This window comes from Lissotriton vulgaris, chromosome 5 (assembly GCF_964263255.1).
Source record: "Lissotriton vulgaris chromosome 5, aLisVul1.2, whole genome shotgun sequence".
NCBI classification, from domain to species: domain Eukaryota; kingdom Metazoa; phylum Chordata; class Amphibia; order Caudata; family Salamandridae; genus Lissotriton; species Lissotriton vulgaris.
The window spans coordinates 1,915,735,752-1,915,752,021 of NC_141693.1; the positions used below are offsets into that span (position 1 = coordinate 1,915,735,752).

Consider the following 16,270-nt stretch of genomic DNA (forward strand, 5'->3'; position numbering starts at 1 on the left):
ATGCTGGACCCACCCATCACCCGAACCTAATACCTTTGCTGTTATAGATTGCTTTATGTCTCGGTTTTTTCTTTCCACAATCCCATTTCCCTCAGGATGGAAGGGACAAGAGTACAGCAACCCAATGCGCATGCTGGTCATGGCCTCCTTATAAGCTCGAGAGCTAAAAGGAGGACCCTGGTCAGAATGAAGCATGGTAATTGCGTATGTGCCGATAAAGACTCTCAAATCTTTTATAACAGTTATGGCGTCAGCCGAGCGCTGGGGCCACATCCAAATGAATCTCGTACAGGAATCCACTGCGACCATGATATATTTATAGTTACCATCCGTTTGTAAGGGACCACAGTGGTCCAGGTAAACACATGCTAATGGTTTATCTGAGATGAGAAGGGGTGTCTGCGCCGGTCGTTTCACTTTTGATACTTTCATTCTTTGGCATATTTCGCATTCTAGCACATATTTCTTAGTTTGTATCCTCATGCGCGGCCACCAATATCTCTGTTTTAATAATGATATTGTGGTGGAAACACCAGTGTGTGCAGAAGCAAGCCCTTCGTGTCCCGCTGTAATTAGTCCTAACCTGTGTTCCGTGTTTGGGATTACTCTATCCCCCACTCCAGGGATTCCAGCAAAAGGAACATTATTCGTATCAGTTATGTATGAGTACTTTTCTGGAAAGCCTTTTGGGAGTGTTTTTCTATCATCTTTTACTGACGCACTGACAGCTTGTAGTATATCGCTGTCTGTTTTTTGTTTTTGACCGGGTAATAGCAGCTACGGAAGCAGTTTGCACAGCCGCCTTCGCGGCTTCATCAGCCAATTAATTCCCCGCAACGTGAACGCCATCACGTTGATGACTCAGAGTGTGTATCACGTGAGTCTTTTATAGTTCTTTCTGTAAAAGCACTACTTGTTCCCAAAGCATTTTATGCTTGATTGTGCCACCTTTTGCATCTTTGAACCCATTTTCAACCCAATTCTGCAAGTATTCATTATAAGACTGAACGCAATAATATGAATCGTACACTATAAGTGTGGGGAATTCGCGATCGGTATTTTGAAGCGCCATCTTAAATGCTAGTAGTTCAGCTCGCTGAGCTGTACAATCTCCTAGAGATTGCGTTTTAGTGACCAGTGGTCTAAATTTTCCTTTGTGCCATCGACCTTTAACAATCGCGCACGCAGCACTGTAAGCTTGTTTACCCCCAACTGCGGGTTGTGCTGATCCGTCTGTATATATTATACATCCGTAGTGTTCTAGAGGCAGGATTTCGGTTGGCAGAGGACATTCATATTCATATTGTAAAAATTGTTGTGTTTTCAGATTAGGATCAAATTCATATACTACGTCTGTTGCAGCAAGAGGATTAACCCATTGGATCTATCTCGGATGCAGAGCTTTAGCATTCGGAATGCTCGCTTTTGTTACCGCTTCTAGGGCTGGTATTGGTGTAACGATTATTATTCGTTTACCTTGTGCTAGGGCCCTTTCTTTTGCTACAGCAGTCTGAACCGCAGTTAGAATTTTTTCCGTTGAACTGAATTTTATTTCAGCTTTTGTGTGATTTGTAAGCTATTGGTACAGTTTCTCCCTCATTAGAGGTCAGGTACGTGAATCCGCATCTTCCTGGGATGACTCGGATTACAAGATTGTGTGTATTGTCGCGTTTCTAATTTTGTTTTAGCTAACTTGTCCGTTTGCAGTGATCTCAAAATTTCTGTGTTTTTGAGTCCAATTTATTGGTTTGAAATCAGGTTTTATTAATTCGTAGAGAGGTTTAACCCTCTCTGCATAATTTAGAATGTAAGTTCTTCAGAAATTCAGGAAGCCTAGAATCGATTGTAAGTTCTTCAGCGTCTTTGGTGCTTGGAGTACAGTGCACTTCTCTAAGAAGTTGTCCGCTAGGCTTTTGCCTTCACTTGACAATTCGTATCCTAAAAACAGGACCGTTAGATGGGCAATTCGTGACTTTTTAAACTTGAATTTGTAACCCTCTGCTGCGAACCCAAGTATTATGGTGTTCACTCTTTTCAAGTGAGTATCCAAGTCGTCGTCTGTGAGATAGATGTCATCGACATAAGATAATGCCTCATCATCATACATTTGTAGTAACTCTGTTACTCTGGCTGAGAATAATCCTGGGCTATTCTTGAATCCCTGTGGGAGTCTAGAGAAATTTTTCTGTGACCCCATTATTGAGAACGCGGTCAAGTACCTGCTTTCAAGTGCAATATTTTGACAAAAGAATCCATTAGAAATGTCTAATGTTGTTTTGTATTTTTTCGGACTATGCTATTCATTAGTGCCGCACTGTGCGAATTTTGTACCGCAAATGTCTTGCAACATGGGTTAAGGTGTCTGTAGTTCAAGACTAGACGATATGAATCGTCCGGTTTGGAGACAGGAAACCAAGGATTGTTCATTTGAGAGGTGCATGTTTCAATCACCCCTTGGTATTCAAGTTGATCTAAAATCTCCCTGACCTGTTTTTTTTAGCTTCTTACTTAATAGGGTACTGCCTTTGTGCAGTAGGTTGACATTTTAACTGGATTTTGTGAGGAGGGGAGTCCTCATCCCATTCTACATGATTCTTATATAATGCAGGTGCTTGAGCTACTGCCCATTTTCTTGCATATATATATTTTCTGTGAATTGGAATATGATTTGAGAAGGCAGGCATAATCATTTCTTCGCCATGAGGGCACTCCCTGACAAACTCTGGTGGCCAGTCTTTCTCGGCTAACAGGATGTCATAGCCTTTTGAGAGGTTATCCCAAAATAGACCCCTTATTTTCTTACCCTGATCTCCCTCAATACGCAATGTTATTTCGTATATTTTAGGAGGTTCGCTAACTCTGGTATCTGCAGTTTCCACTTGAATGTATTCATTTGTGTCCACTGTCTCCAGATGATTCATCAGGATCTTGCGAGCTATGCTGATTTCTGCTGCGCTGTCTAGCATTGTCTGTGTCCACTCTCCGTTTTTCAGCTGTGTCCTCAGTATCCTCGGCATGTTTGATTACTTTAATACTGGCTACCTTCTTTCTTGGAAATTGTAATTTTTTACTTTGAGCAGGTTCCTTGTCTTTGGACTTGGCTGCTCTTCCCTTTGTTCTATCCGATTTCTGCGAAAAAGATCGAGAGGGACGTGTATCAATATCTTGGTATCTATCAGGCTTTTTCAAATTATCCCTATTTCTAAGGTTGTATCTTTTTTCAGAGGGCTCCCTTTGGGGAGACTGGTGTTCTCGGCTCGGAGCTCTTTCTCTCCGCTGAGGAGACCTTGCTCTGGACTGGGAGTCGATTGTTTATTTCCATCCCAGCTCTTTTTAGGAGTGTTTAGATTATTTTTAATAAATATCTTTTCAGGATTTTCAAGTAGTTGGAGTTTTACTGGTTTCCCACCCAAACTATCTCTACCTAGTTCTTCATAGCCTTTTTCTAAGATTCTGGCAAGCTCAATTGGTTGATCTGTTATATCTGTCTCTTTCAATTTTTGGCAGATCGCCACAGATGCTGCTTCTCCTTTTATGTTGGCTAATAATATAGCCGAGACCTGCTTGAAGTCTCAGTAATTTCATACCAAGAGTTAAAGCATATTCTGGACCGTATTCATTTTGAATCTGTCTTAGTACATCTGGTATCACCGCCAGAGACGGAACACCACGTGTTTTTGTGTAAATGGAAGCAAAAACTGTGCCCCAAGTGTCACAGTCCTCCACATGTGGTGCGACCCCCATCGGAAGGCAGATAGTCAGAATTCTGTGTTTCTCAATACTGGTAGTATTCGGGAATACTGCCTCTATTTGAGTTATTTTCTGTGCTAGCCAGAATGGAATTTGCTCCCGTTTTCCAGGTGTTTTTCCCAGACATGATTGTATGTTCTGTGGTGTAATTTTATTTGTGTTCCCCCTGATGAGGGTGAGCTGTGGAATATTAACAGCTGGTTGGACTGTTGCAGTCCGCATTACATATTGGACTAACTGTCTGTGAATTTTAATTAGTAATTTTAGCTGTGCTAAAAGTTCTTTGTCTGACATTTTTCCGATGTCAGGATGTGGTGTGTAGCTGGCTAGAACCGGCCACGTTGCTCCTGGTCTACCTAGTGGACCGAGCCTGGTGATGCGATCATTATGTTTTAGGGCGCCTTTAAACCAGAGCAGGTGCTCTTGGTAATTTAGTGGTATTTAAATATCCTCGAAAGGTGTATATTCTTCCGGTGGTTAATCTATTTTGTAATAGTGGAATTTGTGTGTTGTAGCGTTTGCCGCTGGAAAGTTTATCCATGTATAGAATACCTCTGTCTGCCAATATTCGTGTGCCTCTATCACGAAAATGACTGTACCACCTCATGATGTCAGTCCGTTTTCTATAAGTTTTAAAGTTATAGTTTTTCTTATGTTGACCGGAATGAGGATAGCATTCCGGTCATTCTGTAGGAGACTCGTGTCATCCTCCATTAGTTGGGCTGCTAATCTAGCTGCTTCCCTTTCGTCTTCACTATCTGGCATTTTTACTGGCAGAAAGGTTTTTTGTGTTGTAGATCAGGTTTCAAGGAAACAAAAGATTAGGGTCACAATATTGTGGAACACTGTATCCTTCAACGTTGACTAAACCAAAAACTCTACATAGGAATCTCTTCCTACTAAGTTCCGGCGGATTTTAACCTTTCACTCACTCTAGACATCTATTGGAGTATTTACGGGAGAAAGGGTCTGTGTAAAAAAGCACGACTGAGTTACTCTAAAGTCTTGCGTTAGTTTTATCGCCTTACCAAACGTTGGGCGCCATGTAGTGTAGTTCCTATTTTCCCTAAAGGCCCTGCGCACTGGAATAACATAAACAGCAGTGTAGACGTAGGACTGAGGTCTTCTAGGTCTCTACTGACTATGTTAGACTTAATTTAGGTTTGCGCCAGCTATCTCAGAGGTCACTGGAAACTTTCTTGACTGAATAGGAAGTGATCAGCTTCCCAGGCTCAGACAAGAAGGGATTCAGCTTCCGACAACCGCATAAACATGACAACTTTGCTCCCTCAGAATAAGAGTCAATCTCTAGAGTCGTGTGAAACAATAGACAGTTATTTCACTCAGTCAGATGTGCATACTTAGTTTCACTAGGGTGCAGAGAATAGAGAGACGGGCGTTTTCAATAAAAGGTATTATTTATTGAGCAGTCTTCCTTCTCATGCAAGAGAAATGAATTGCCACAATTGCAATACTTAATGTAAAGTAAAGTACGTACAGTAAAAGGAGTATTATGAAATAATACTGTAAAAGCATTGATATGGTTTCTTAGCCATATGACACTTTAAAATGGATAACATATATATACATATATACAAAGGCTAACGTGCTCAACTGGTGCTTCTAAAATACGCCTACCCCGGTGTACCTGACCTAAGCCTAATACGTGGGAAGGAGTAAGTAAGTAGCAGTTAAAGTTAAGTAGGTTTGTTGCCAAGGATCTGTTTAAGAATTCACTCTAAGGGTTTAGTCAGCACTGTACCTTGGGAATAGAATGTAGGAGGTCTGGTATCTATCTCTCTCTCAGGACTCGATATCCCAGTCACCTGCAAGGGTAGGCTGGAAATGCCGGAGCTGGATTTTCTCGGCAGGAGAAAAGACAGCGTCTTTCTCAGCGCGTCAAAGAGGAGGGGCAGCGTCCGTGGGCTCTCCGCATCTGCTGGGCTCTCGGCAAGTAGATTAGCTGCTCTGCTCCGAAACCACCACCGTGTGTTTGCTTAAGGCAACGTTGGTATATTTATACCTGAAAGGTGCCGAGTTTGACGTAAGGTTTGGACATAAGACGTCAATAAAGATGTCACTAAGAACTGGCCGTTCTTACAGTGCTCACAGGAGTTCTATTACAAATCAAAACAAAGCAAGCGGGGATTTCCCAGGTTGCTGGAGATTTGGTGTGTTGAACGAACTCGTTGTGCTTTCTAGGAATCTAAGGAAGTAGCTTTTGCCATGCCTTGGGCTGCAAGGGCGATTTACTGAAATATGGATCTGATTCTTATGCCATTATAGGGATATTATTGATTATAGCCGTACAGGGGCATAAAGTCACAATATTGAATCGGGTTCCTAGATAAAACACATCACCTTAAGCGTCTCAAGGAGGAGTGTTAGACACTCAGTAGATGAATGATACACACACACTCAATCAGGAGATCCACAACAAAGTAGGAAAAGAACACATATGTTTATATAATTTTAGTCACCAAGAACTTTGTTAGTGAGTAAGTACTTTTTCAAATAGCAGTTCTGAATAAAATGGGTAAATACACTTGTATCAGCTCAAATGCGGTAATGTTATCTTATAGGGGAAAAACACATAGTCTGCGTACGAGCTCTTAGCAGTGATCTACAGGACCTATCTTTTGGAGTTAAGGTAAGCATACAGCAAGGGCCAAGGCAGCACCAACTGGTCGCCTCGGGAGGCTCTGGGAAGTCCGATGCAGAATTGCTTTTCGGCATCGGGTGCCATGTTGGTTTCAGTGGGAAGCGGTCCTGGGACAAAGAGGCTGCAGGTAGGGACTTGGGGGCCAGTCTGGCTGAACCAACAGGGGGGGTTCATGTCTCGAGATGCTCAGGCACGTAGGGACACTGTTGATCCATTTCCGCTGAAGCTGTGGGGCTCCGGTGTGGTGGTGATTTCAAGCATCGGGGCCACTCAAGGGAGACACTTGTGGTTGCTGGGTCTCCACAAAGAGGCTGCAGGCAGCACAGGACCCAAATCTGGGCATACCCGTCCCACTTACGGCAACAAATGCAAAAAGAACAATTGATGGATGGAATGCTGAACAATGTCAAACATTCTTCCCCAATACAGAGATCTGAGTGTGAACTGGGGCGGTGTGGTGATCAAAAAAAGGATGGATTGAACCCCGATCCGTGACTGGGGGTGAATGTTTGATTTGATCTGCATTCCGTCCATCATTTGTGCTTTTTTGCTTTGTCGCCCTACGTGGGAAGGATATGCCCAGACGTAGGTCTTGTGCTCACTATACCTTTGCATTCAAGCTAGCCTGGCTGATGAGGGGTGATGCCCCCAAACCGGTCCCAAGATGCTTGCTTTCTATTCCAGTGAGGACCTGTCCTAGCAGTTCAGTCTGGACTGTTTCTATGGGGATCATTGTCTAGATTGATTTGCATTTGGCTGAGTCCAAACTGAGGTGGTGTGGTGAGCACAAAGGATGGATTAAACCAGATCCATGACTGGGGGGGTGAATGTTTTACTTTTTCTTCATTCCATCAATCATTTTTGTGTGTTTAGGCTTTGTCGTCCTAAGTGGTAAAGGTATGCCCAGACGTGGGTTTAGAGAAAGCTTCTTGTAGCTGGGGAACTCGTTTTTACCAGTGTCGAGCACATGTACTTAAAATGGCTTCCCTGTTCACTTGTGATATTTAAGAATTGCCTCAGACATCACGGGGTCATAGTTGCTAAGATGTATTTCCACACATATAGTATAGTGTACCCTGCCTTAGAGCTGTAAGGCCTGCTGTAGGGGTAACTTACCTCTAGGCAATGCACACTGGCAGGTGTGCCATATTTCTTTCACTTTTGTCTGCACCATGGCACGCAGCCGCAATGACAGCTTGCAAGTTGGTGCTGAGGGTCCCTTAGGGTGGCACAGTATATGTTGAAGCCCTTAGGGACCCTCTTTAGCCTCCTTGCCCTAGGTACCAGGGGTATAATTTACTATAGACTTAGTGGGGGTGCTAAAAGTATTGTCAGTTGCCGGAACAATTGTACCATTTAGCGAATGAGATCTGACACTGGGGACTTGTCTAGCAGGAACCAAGTGAATTTTCTGTCAACATTGCATCAGATACCAGGCAAAAAGCGGGGGTGGCCATGTCAAAAAGGGGCACTTTCCTTCACACCCTTCGCTAAGGGAAGTCAGGGACACGGCCACAGGCCTGTCCAGACAGGATGTGTTTCAAAACCCTACAACTTTATCCTCCTTGGGCAAAAGGGCAATGAGGGATATGTGTTACGCACTACATGTGGCTGCGAGGTAGGAAAAAGTCAGAACATTGCCATCTGTTATTTCCTACCTATCGTTGGCCCCTACTGATGGTCGCCAGACATTTCTACTACTTAATGCACAGCATTGACTTAGACATCTTAGGGTCATAGCTGCTAAGAGAGGTATGTCCACACATATAGTATAGTGTACCCTGACTTAGAGCTGTAAGGCCTGCTGTAGGGGTAATTTACCTATACTGCATGCAGTAGGCAATGCACACAGGGATGTTTGCCATATTTTTTCCACTTTTGTCTGCACCATGGCACGCAGCCGCAATGACAGCTTGCATGTTGGTGCTGTGGGTCCCTTAGGGTGGCACAGTATATGTTGAAGCCCTTAAGGACCCTCTTTAGCCTCCTTGCCCTAGGTACCGGGGGTAAAATTTACTATAGACTTAGTGGGGGTGCTAAAAGTATTGTAAATTGCTGGAACAATTGTACCATTTAGCGAATGAGATCTGACACTGGGGACTTGTCTAGCAGGAACCAAGTGAATTTTCTGTCAAAATTGCATCAGATACCAGGCAAAAAGCTGGGGTACCCATGTCAAAAAGGGGCACTTTCCTTCACACCCTTCGCTAAGGGAAGTCAGGGACACGGCCACAGGCCTATCCAGACAGGATGTGTTTCAAAACCCTACAACTTTATCCTCCTTGGGCAAAAGGGCAATGAGGAATACTTGTTACACATTACATGTGGCTGCGAGGTGGGAAAAGTTCTGAACATTGCCATCTGTCATTTCCTACCTATGGTTGGCCCCTACTGATTGTCGCCAGACATTTCTACTACTTAATGCATAGCATTTGCAGCACTTTGAGGTTTAGATTAAACCTATTTCATAGGTTAGTTGCCTTACCCCACTACAATAACTGGGAGCATAATCTTGAATTGGGCCCTTGCAATCTGGTTTCCCCACAAAGCACTTTACATATAATGTTCTTCTGTAGTTGTATTCAAAACTCAGATCCTGCACTATTAAAGCCCTGTTGAATAAACACTTCATGAGACACTGCACACAAGCACTTTATTTCCTTCAATGCTCAGCGTCCGATGAAACAATAGCGACAGTTTATACCTACCTCAGACTTGTGATTAACATCAGAAAGACTCGAAGTGATATGTCTGGGTTTATTTTGATTTGCTGTGCTACGTTGAGGTATTTGTTTTACTATTTGCACTAGCTGGAGCACTTAGACAACACATTTATTTGAGGTTTTTGTTCTCTCTTTGCGCTTGTTTGATTAATGTGTCTACCTGTGTGAGGGCATTGCATTCGCTCTTTTGAACATTATCAAACTATTTTGTAATCATGACGACTGCTGAAATCTAGAGCTGCCGAAGCATTATGTTGTTTTAAATTGCAATAATTCTAACTATTTGCACTGTTTTAACATTTCTTTATATTATTGTATTTTAATGTATCATATTGCACTTTTAAGGACTTAGTTTCAAATAGACCGAATAAAATTATTTGAGTGATTGATTGATATTCAGTAAGTCAGTCCACCAGAATTTCCTGTCAAAAATCATAATTATATTTTTGAACCACCAATAATGCTTGTATCAGATGATGGAGCAATAGCAGGCGCAGAAGAAAACTGTTTCCATCTTTGCTAATTCTCAATAGTCTTTGTAGTGGGTTTAGAAACCGTAGTATACACATACATTTCTATTATTTTCTGGGTTTAGAAACAGTACTAGTTTCACATATGGTTAAAATGGCAACTAGGTAGACGAAACTTGGGTCTCACTTGGAGGAGCCATCTTTTCAGGACCACATTGGTTATGATGCGATGATGTGCCTTGCTACAACAAGTCAATCCAGTCTCAACAAGGCTTAAGAACAAACAGATTCAGAAAAGGGGGTGGTGATGGACAGAGTTTCTGAATTAAGCAGAATACTCCTACCCAGTCAACAGATCAGGGCTTGATCCATCACCGTTTTTTTTAGCTCACTGCACCATCCCAGCTCAGAACCTGGCTACATGCAAATTAGTCTGTCCCTGTCCATCACCACCCCCTTTTCTGAATCGTTTTTGGCCACTATAGGTGTGGCAGGGTATACTCAGACATGAGTCCCTTTCTCACTGCACCATCAGGATTCAAGCAAGCCGGGCCGAAGACGGCTGAAATGCCAGAAACCGGTCCCCGGTAGCTTGTCTCCTTTCTGGTGAAGAATTGGCTTGGTAGTTTAGTCTGCCCTGTTCCCATGATGCACTGGGCCAGGGACAGACTGATTTGCATATAGCCAGGTTCTGAGCTGGGATGGTTCAGTGAGATAAATAACGGTGATGGATCAAGCCCTGATCTTTGGACTGGGTAAGAGTGGTCTGCTTAATTCAGACACTCTGTTCATCACCACCCCTGGTGTTGTCCTGGAAGAGTCTTCGAAGTATCACGAGATAAGTGGCTCCTCCCCTGGACTACAAGGTGCATGGGCATCCTCTCCATCCTCAGATTGTTTTTTTCCGCCATTGGGTTCGGATGTACTTTCTCGACTCTAGTTCGGAAACTTTGTATTGACTCTTTCCTAAGGCCAAAAGGCCTTCAAAGCGTCGGTATTGTCTCGTTCGGTGCCTGTTCCTTTTCAGTTCTTCGAACCGGACGTCGGAAGTTGTTTCTCGCTTTGACACCACAGGCCCAGACTACGACGACGATGGAACGGAGCCCGTTTAAACGATGCCCCGTCTGTAATTCGAAATACTCCCACATAGATGTGCACCCAGTGTGCAATAAATGTTTGTCCCCCGAGCACGACGAGGCCAGCTGTATGGCCTGCTCGAAGTTCCGCTCAAAGAAGACGCTTAAACTTCGTCGCGCAGCGAGGCAGTCGGCGCAACAGTCGGCGCCAGAACCGGTCAACATCTTCGAGGCCGGTGACGAAGAAGGCGTCTAAGATGAGGAAGAGGAAGGAGAAGAAGTTCCTGAAGAGCAGTCGGAACCAGCGTCGGAGCATGACTCCAACTTCGAGGTGGACGAGCAAGCTGATGAGTACGTCCACGAAGGAGACGTCGTCGAGGTAGGGGACGACGAAGGGGCCATCAGAGCCGTCGATGGCGACTCCAGTGATGAGCCGGGCCTAACCGCGGTAGCGGGGCCCATAACTGACATTACACTCCCCACGGCTCAGGTCGAGGCATCGTTGAAAGGCCTTAGCCAAGATCTTCCTACACGTTCTATAGCTCCGCGTCCAAGCCAGGCTAAGAATACATCTGAGGAGCCATCGGTCGATTCCTCTAAATCGAAACCGAAACCAATGGAGCCGAAATCGAAACCAAAACTACTTAAGATGGTGGTCGGTTCGACGTCGACGCCAGTCCAATCAAAGACTATCGACAACCCTTCGGCGTCGAAAGTGCCTGTCGCCTCGAAGACTGGAGCGTCGAAGCAGAGCTCAACCAGCAAACACGTCACCTCGGCGCCGTCAGCGTCGACGTCGACGTCCACGCCCAAACATGGTGACAAGGCCAAAGGCCTCCAGGCAAAGAAGGCAGTCGAGCCTAAGATTTCGGGGCTCAAGCCACTGCTCAGCAAGCACCTCGAGCCCAAAGCCAAAGCCGACCCGAAACAGCTGGTCTCGTTGACGCCTAAGGCTGGAAATGCTACAAGCCGGGAGCTCGAGTTGACGCCATCAAGCAAGCGTCCTCCTCCGGTGCCGAAGCAGCTCGAATCGACCACTACATCGAGCTCCAAGACCGTCGGACAACCTCCGATTAAGTTCGGTCTTCCGCCAACGGCTCGAGCGAAGCACCTCGAACTCCACAAAGGCGCCAAACCTTCCAAGACGTCGTCGGCGCCCTCGAGGCCCGCCCCCGGAGGGGTTGTGTTCCACGAACCCTCGTACCACAACCAGTCGAAACTCTTTATCGACTCGGAATCGGGCAGGCTAACCATCCACAAGCGGAAGATCACGCCTGAACATCCCTTGGTGGGTTACAAGATTCCTCTTAAATGGAAGAAGGACTCAGCCACCTCACCAGTTCTCTTCGAGCACGTTCAGGACTATTCGCACCAAATGGCATATTCTCCAGCACAAAGCGAGGAGGACATGGGTGAAGACTATGGTCAAGCGGCCTTTGCTTCTCACGCTGACACTGATCAGGATGTACCACAACAGTGGTCTGAGGCTGTAGATCAAACTGTAGACCCTGATGATCCACATGCTGCACCAGACGCCCAGTCCTACGTCAAGACATCGCCAACTGAGGACACGGCGGCGTTTAACGCTCTGATAGAAAGGGCAGCACTCAACCATGACGTGAAGATGCATGCAGAACCAGTGGACGAAGATTTCTTGTTTGACACTTTCTCCACCTCTGAACGTTCCACTAAGACTTTGCCTATGCTTAAGGGGGTCCTCAAGCATGCTGCGGACATTTTCAGAGAACCCAACAAAGCTAGGGTTATCAACCCACGGATTGAGAAAAAATATAGGCCTGCTCCAGTGGACCCCACTTACATCAAGGGCCAGCTCCCCTTGGACTCCCTTGTAGTGGCCAATGCCCGCAAGAGGGCAAACTCACAAACTAGTGGTGACGCTCCACCCCCGGACAAGGAATCAAAGATTCTGGAGGCGTCAGGAAAGCGAGTGGCAGCGCAGGCTGCTAATGTTTGGAGGATTTCCAATACACAGGCCCTGTTGGCTAGATACGACAGGGCGCACTACGACACACTAGAACAGTTGTTGCAACACCTGCCTGATATGTACAAGGAGGGAGCAGAGATGATTATACAAGAAGGGAAATTGATTTCTAATGCGTCCATCAAATGCGCACTGGACGCAGCAGACACAGCAGCTAGGGCCATAAACACTAGTGTGATGCTAAGACGTCACGCATGTCTCCGCATCTCTGGTTTCAAGCCCGAGATTCAAACCACTCTGCTCAACCAGCCGGTTAACCCGGACTTCCTTTTTGGTCCCGAGGTAGACACAACACTCGAAGATAAAGAAGGACACTGAGACAGCAAAATCCATGGGGGCTCTGCAATCTCAGCAGTTTCGGGGCAGTTCCTTTCGTCGCTCCGGTAATAGGGGAGCCTCTAGAGGACAGGCTTTACAGCAGGCCCAGTACACCAAAGGGAGCACGCATTCCACCTACACAAAGAATGCCAGGGGTGGATACCGTGGAAACCGCGCCAAAGGCAGAGGACGTGGCAATAACAATGCCAGATCCTCTGCTCCCAACAAACAGTGACGCCTTGTCACTGCCCCCCGACCATCCAACACCTGTCGGGGGAAGACTCCAGCAGTTCCTGCCAGTCTGGGAAGGCATTACCACGGACAGGTGGGTGAGACAACTTATTCGATACGGCTATTGTCTGGAACTAACCACCCCCCCACCCCCCCCCCCAACATACCCCCAAGGCACCGTCCTATGTCCGCAGAGCACATGCACTTATTGCAGCAAGAAGTACTCTCCATGCTGCAAAAAGGGGCAATAGAGCTCGTGCCTGCAGAAGAACGAGGTACAGGGGTGTACTCTGTACTTTTTAATCCCAAAAAAGGACGGATCCCTGCGGCCCATTCGAGACCTCAGACCCCTCAACCAATGCATCCTTTCAGAACACTTTCATATGTTAACCTTACAGCAGGTCCTGCCGTTGCTCAGTCGGAGACTTCCTAGCCACCCTAGACCTCAAGGATGCATATTTCCACATTCCCATTCACCCAAGTCACAAAAAGTATCTCCGGTTCACCATCAACAATCAGCATTACCAATTCAAGGTTCTGCCTTTCGGGGTCACCACTGCCCCCAGAGTGTTCACCAAGTGCTTAGCGACCGTGGCTGCGCACCTTTGCAGACAACATATTCACGTCTATCCCTACCTGGACGACTGGCTCGTTCAGGCCAAGTCAGCCCAGCAGTGTGCCAGCCACATGTCGTGCACAATTCACCTCCTTCACAGTCTGGGGTTCTCACTCAACAACACAAAGTCACACCTGCAGCCAGCCCGTGTGCGACAGTACCTAGGGGCAACCTTGAACACTCTGACGGCAACAGCGCAGCCGAACTATGCCTGGGTCGACAGCATGCAGCTGCTCATTCGGAGGTTCAGGCCTCAACAATCACTCCCTGCGCAGATGTTCATGCAACTAATCGGTATGATGGCATCCTGCATATTCATAGTCCCGCACGCGAGACTGCACATGCGTCCCCTTCAAGAATGCTTGGCACGACAGTGGAACCAGGCTCATGGGCATCTAAAAGACCTAGTGTTGGTGACCGGTCGTGCTTACAACTCTCTGCATTGGTGGACTCCACAAAACCTTTGCAGGGGATGACCGTTCCAAGAGCCTATCCCACAGATAGTGCTAACAACGGATGCATCTCTCCACGGTTGGGGAGCGCATGTTCTCCATTACAGGGTGCAGGGACTATGGACTACACAGCAGCAGAAGATGCATATCAACCTGCTAGAGCTGATGGCAATCTTCATGGCACTGAAAGTGATCAAATTGCACCTGTGCAACAAGGTCGTGTTGATCCGGATGGACAACATGACTGCCGTGTATTACATCCAGAAGCAGGGAGGCACACACTCCCCGCAGCTCTCTCACCTAGCCCAGAGCATGTGGAAGTGGGCCATTCTAAGGAACATCTTCCTCATGGCGGAGCATCTCCCGGGAGTAGACAACCAGATGGCGGACCTGCTCAGCAGGCACAGCCATCAGATGCACGAGTGGGAAATCCACCCCTTGGTACTCCAGCCATACTTCTAGCAGTGGGGTCATCCAGAGATCGACCTCTTTGCCACAAAAGAGAACGCAAAATGCCAAAGCTTCGCCGCCAGGTTCCCTCACCCCCAGTCTCAGGGCAATGCGATATGGATGAACTGGTCAGGCAGATTTGCGTACGCTTTTCCCCCAGCCCCACTCATACCGCTGGTGGCACGCAAACTGTTTACAACAAGGGGTGGTGAGGGACAGAGTCTCTGAATTAAGCAGAAAACTCTCACCCAGTCAAGAGATCAGGGCTAGATCCAACACCGTTTTTTAGCTCACTGCACCATCCCAGTTTCAGAACCTGGCTGTATGCAAATTAGTCTGTTCCTGTCCCAGTGCATGATGGGAACAGGGCAAACCAAACTACAAAAGCCAATTCTTACACGGGGAAGGAAACAAGCTCCCGGGGACCGGTTTCTGGCATTACAGCCGTCTTCGGCCCGGTTTGCTTGAATCCTGATGGTGCAATGAGCAAGGGTCTCACATCTGAGAATACCCTTCCACGCTTGGGGTGGACAAAAATATTTACAACAAGGGGCACTCCATGACGTTCATCCTGGTTGCTCCAACGTGGGCACGACAGGCTTGGTACACCACGTTCCTGGAACTTTCAGTGGTGCCTCACCAGCGGCTGCGCCTCACTCCCAGCCTCCTTATTCAGAGCCATTCAGCACCCAGATCCTCAACAGTTGAGCCTAGCGATTTGGCTCCTGAGGTCATAGAGTTTGGCTACCTCAACTTGCCCCCTGAGTGTATGAACATCATCAAAGAGGCAAGGTGACCTACAACTAGGGCGTGCTATGCAGCCAAATGGAAACGATTTGTCATTTACTGTTCCAACAATGACATTAATCCGCTAGATGCATCCACGCAGAACATCATCTGTTACCTACTGCACCTGTACCAATGCAACCTGGCGTATAGTTCCATCAGGATACATTTGGCTGCTATAGCCGCTTACCTTCAGAACAGGCAGCACCTTTCACTTTTCAGAGTGCCTGCCATCAAAGCCTTTTTGGAGGGCCTTAAAAGAGTGATCCCTCCCAGACACCCTCCTTCTCCTGTCTGGAATCTAAATATCGTTCTCACCAGGCTCATGGGACCCCCCTTTGAGCCTCTCCATTCTTGTGAGATACAGTTTCTTACTTGGAAAGTGGCCTTTCTAATAGCCATCACATCGCTGCGAAGAGTCAGCGAGCTTCAAGCCCTCACAATTCAAGAGCCCTATCTACAAATTCATGCTAATAGGGTGGTGCTGTGCACCAACCCCAAAATGCACACTAGGTGTTCCCAGGTTTACTCAAGAAGCTCTAATGATTGAGGTTCCCTTGTCTAGGGTGCAGTCCACAGACCTGAACTCAGTGACCCAAAGCTAGACAGAAGGGGTGAGTGTGTGGCTCAGTGGTTCAGAGGAAAGTGGACTGAAGATAGTGGTGCAAGAGGTGGAGGGTAAGAGCAGCAGAAGTGCTGGTGGAGAGAAGTAGAGTGAGGGGTGGAGGAGAATG

General features: G+C 46.6%; 1 protein-coding gene across 2 annotated transcripts in view; it reads left to right on the forward strand.

Annotated features, from left to right (window-relative positions):
* LOC147717711 (E3 ubiquitin-protein ligase TRIM11-like) overlaps window positions 1–16,270 on the forward strand; it is a 195,554-nt gene that overhangs the window by 120,354 nt on the left and 58,930 nt on the right. The gene's annotated exons all lie outside the window — the stretch shown is intronic.